Source organism: Acyrthosiphon pisum, chromosome X (assembly GCF_005508785.2).
Source record: "Acyrthosiphon pisum isolate AL4f chromosome X, pea_aphid_22Mar2018_4r6ur, whole genome shotgun sequence".
In the NCBI taxonomy this organism is placed as follows: domain Eukaryota; kingdom Metazoa; phylum Arthropoda; class Insecta; order Hemiptera; family Aphididae; genus Acyrthosiphon; species Acyrthosiphon pisum.
In genome coordinates, this window is record NC_042493.1 from 47,675,604 (window position 1) to 47,680,250 (window position 4,647).

Genomic DNA, 4,647 nt, shown 5'->3' on the forward strand with positions numbered 1-4,647 from the left:
ACTATATTAGGTACTATACGTATACCCATTTTATTATATTATCACTCACACTTCTGTCAGTGACGATTTTATTATTGTGTTATGATAATTATTGTTTTTCAAATTATATGCTATAACTTTTTATCCTGCGAGCATACTATTAAATTCTTTTTTCTAGGTACTCAAAAAAGGCTATATGAAATTGTATCCGTGCGTACTATAAAAAAAGGCCATACACTCATAATATTATCCAAACAGTATTCTCCCATCTATCGCTCTACTATAAATAGGCTATATAGCTAGAGGTTTCCACGGTTTCCAGGTTTCATTTAGGTAACGCATAAGTAGGTATATAATAATCAATAGGTATAGGTTACTCTTAATATTAATATTAATATTAATATTCCGTTCAAAGAATCAATCGATTGTCTAAACATAAATTAATAAATAAAAAACACGAAGGATAATACATATAATATTATAATAATATATAATTTTAAAAAAATACTACATTTTTCAGTAATTATTAATATATTTTTTAGTAACAATTTAATTACGACTACAAATAGTAAACATGCAACATAATAATGTATAGTGCGTGTTATACAACGTACCAAAAATACAGGCTCAAATATTACTTGTCATCGTAAATTAAAATACACATTTTGTGTCAATATATAAATATATAATATACCTATCATAGACATACACACACGTATATATATATATATATATATATGTGTGTGTGTATGTGCGTGTGTGTATAATATATACATATATTTAAGTATTTAACAGGTGGTCCTAGATGTACCAGCTACACAGTCCGTCACTTGAAAATACCAAGAACATTGTAGGACATTCCGTATAATACTGTATAAATAAATATATATATATATTTATATACACGTGTATAATATAATATGTCCAACAAACAACAAATATGTATTAATTAATTTGTACAAATAAAAACAATAGTTACGTATCTAAAATAAAATATCGAGTCGAGTTCTATATATATATATATAATAATATATATATTTTAATAATATAATATTGCGGTTGTTAACGTTTTACGGCATACCACAATGAATAATACTATATATAATATATAGCTAGGTGGTCTAAGTATGGCTAATATTTATTATCATCAATTTTTTTTATCGATTAGCTAAAATAATGTAACGGGCGAAGCCTATTATAATATGTAGCTATTATACCTACTGCTGCAGTATGTAGGTATATAGTATAATTATACGCCTGTAATACACCAGCCAAGTTCCCAGAGCTCTTAACCCCTATTTAGTTTGAGAACGAAATACCAACACTCGCAGTTAAGTCTTTTTTAAATTTAATTGAACTGTGACGAACGGTAACTACGGTGCCGTGTTTTGGGAGAGGACGAAGTTTCATGGGGTGACAAAGTTTTGTGAGAGGAAAAATTGTCGAAAGGTGTTTTTTTATTAATACTTTCTTATGTTCTTCAAAATTATTAAAAATCAGCAGAATTCCTAAAAAAAAAAATATTTTCAATTTCTATAATATTTATTATAAACATAGTGCGCGTATATACTAATATTTTTTTATAAATATACCTACATGTTGTTTCATTGTCAACTATTCTTAAGTTAAAAATGTGGCTCTATGAATAAATACATTTGTAACAGTGTGATTGTTATTACTCGATTGTTTTTCCGTATAAACAAGATAAACTAATAATAAAGAGTGTCACCATAAAATCTTCCCCCAGGTGGCACAATAACACAGCACCAAATTATTAAAATTACTGATAGTACCTACACTAATACGCGATAAGCGTAGGTACCGAATAAAACTTGAAATCGATAATGAAAAACAACAGCGTATGATCATGACTATGTATATCGTCTATTCGTTCTAGTTTAATTAAAAAAAAATAAATTGAGAAAGAGAGAGAGAGAGAGAGAGAAATATTAAATACGCGAGCGAACGCAATAAATACCTACACGACACATACATATTATAATATATATTGTCACTATGTAACTATTTAATAATAATAATAATAATAATATTATACGTAATTAAATTTTAAAAATAATGAAAATAATCTGAATGGAATTCGAACGTATAATATAAAGGCGTACCTTTTAATAATGTAAAATATTATATATAATATATTAATATATATATGTGACGGTTATGTTCGCAGAGGAAAATTACTTATATTATTATAGCATAGCGTCATGGTCATTATATCGTATAAAGGAAGTATAAAATATATAAACATAGGTACTCATAATATGGTCAGTAGTCGAAGTGGACAAGTGGCTTAGAATAACAGGGAGATCGAGGATGTGCACATACATATTATAAAATATACCTAAGAGTTATGACTTTATATATAGTAGATATATGTATTATATATTATAATCGAATATAAGAGATGATGTTTTCTCTCAAAGAGCAGTTCGGGGGAGGATTTAAGTGTCTGCACTCATTATTTCGAAAAGTTTTATCCTCCCATAGTTTGATGTCATTGCAAAACAATGTTTTTGAAAAAAATATCTTTTATAGGTTTTTTTGGATATCAAAAACAGGGCCCCAGTTATTATTATTATTATTATTACTGCTATCTATATCGACCACTACTTTACATATAAAATGTAATATGTTATAATATGTATGCTGTATATTATACTATATAGTTCTCTCGTATAACAGATAAATTAATTATATAGGCCAATCCGCTTTTACACCCAATCGAAAACCGAGGGTACTTAAAACTGTGAACTAAAATATAATATTAAAAAGTACTATTATATTTTAGAATTGTATACAAAGTGTCAAAGTCTAACAGCTGTAGTGTGGCCTGTACATTTTACTAGGCCATAATATTATATATTATTATGTATGAATTATGTTAGTACACAATTTGTAGGTATTGGTACCTACCTACTATTTAATATAATATAATATTATGTCGTACGGTATGCATAACACCTATGATAATATTATTATTATTTAATAGGCCGGTTATTCGAAAATGAATTGTACTTCACTATCAATTTCATGATACATTATTAGATAACATATAATAATAATAATAATAATAATAATAATAATAATATGACGTAATATAATTATATCTTTTTACTGAATATCAATTTGAACAAGAGTACAATAAAATAAAATTGGATATTCGTAATGAAATTGATATAGAGAATGAATTATTAAAGAATAATAATGAGAATTATTGAAAATAATAATATTATTGGATAAAAATACTTAAATATGAAATGTTATTTTTTAAATTGAATCAATAACATGTCATCTTGTAATTTATATAGTAGATAAATATAAATAATCAAATAAATAAATGTATTTAAACAAACGTTTTGCGTGTTTTCAACAAGTTTATTAATGGTCGTCACGTTATCGGGGTTCATCACCGTACTTAATAAACAGGAACTTATATCATCATTCATGTTTTTTACAACCGGTTAACTTTCCAAGAATATCAGTGCGGTAGGTTTCGGTTCCAAATTCGATTTCTTTGCTTCAACTACAAGGAACTCGATTTCGGATTTATCAGTTTGTGCAAACGATTCTGCGATGAGCCTGGCTACTTCTTGATGAGGCATTCCTGAAAAAAATATAATTAATAGTGATTTTTATTCTTTATTTATATTTTATACACTTAACACACATGTTGCTTAATAATATTTTGGAATATACCAAAATATTATATATACCTACCTTCAACTTTTTGGCCGTCGACTTCTAAGATCAACTGTCCAACTTCAAGACCTCCTGCTTCGTATGCAGCGCCATTTTCCTAAAATTATAAGTTAAATAATATTAATTATAACAATTTAATTTACAGAAATGTTAATCATTTCAAACTATGACGTAGGAGTACATATACCTACTAAACGTACTACATAATACATTAATAAATCCACAGTAGTATGCTAAAAAATATCATATTATATTTATAATATCAGTTAAGATTGATACCTAACGAAATAATTTAATGTTTTCAAATATTTAAAAATGAAAGCATCTTCCCGAATCCCGGTTAAATTGAATGTTCTGTCATACATATTTTGGCGACTACGTCTTAGCCCTCAGTTATAGAATAATATTTTAAAACTAACCTATATCTATTTAAATATTTAATAAATTATCATATGAATTATGAAATATATATTTACAACAAAATTTGAAAGTTTCAACATTATATCGTGTTTCACAACTAACCATTGCAATGATATTATATAATTATACAAATTATAAAATACAGCAGATAAGAAGATACTTGTAATAAATATTTGAGAATTGATTGAAAATATTGTTAACGATAAATTTCACATTTTCACTATTTTATTGATCGAGTACTTAAAATAGTGTCTTTTAAGAGCACAAAGTGTGTAGTACAAAATTTAAAGTGCGCAGTTCGTTTTTCCAATATGTGTTATTAAAAATAACACTCAATATTGCAATGAATATTCCATAGAGTGTTGAAACTTGAAAATGCAGACATAATATTAATTATTCTAGAGCAAAGTATTAAGAGGACGTCGTACCCGCATGTGTTGTCTCCGTCTTACAAACGTATGCATGGCAAATTTTCGTTCGCTAATTTCAATAGGGTGCTGTCATTTTTGATTTTAGAGTGAATTGACCTAT

The 4,647-nt window shown here is 26.7% G+C and overlaps 1 long non-coding RNA gene across 1 annotated transcript; it reads right to left on the reverse strand.

The window, feature by feature from the left end:
• Nucleotides 1-498: 498 nt before the first annotated feature.
• On the reverse strand, nucleotides 499-3,840 carry LOC115033669. The gene is made up of 2 exons (XR_003838963.1): nucleotides 3,715-3,840; nucleotides 499-3,601 (listed from the first exon to the last, which is right to left on the reverse strand). It is a non-coding gene; the product is annotated as an uncharacterized LOC115033669 (long non-coding RNA).
• Nucleotides 3,841-4,647: the final 807 nt, after the last annotated feature.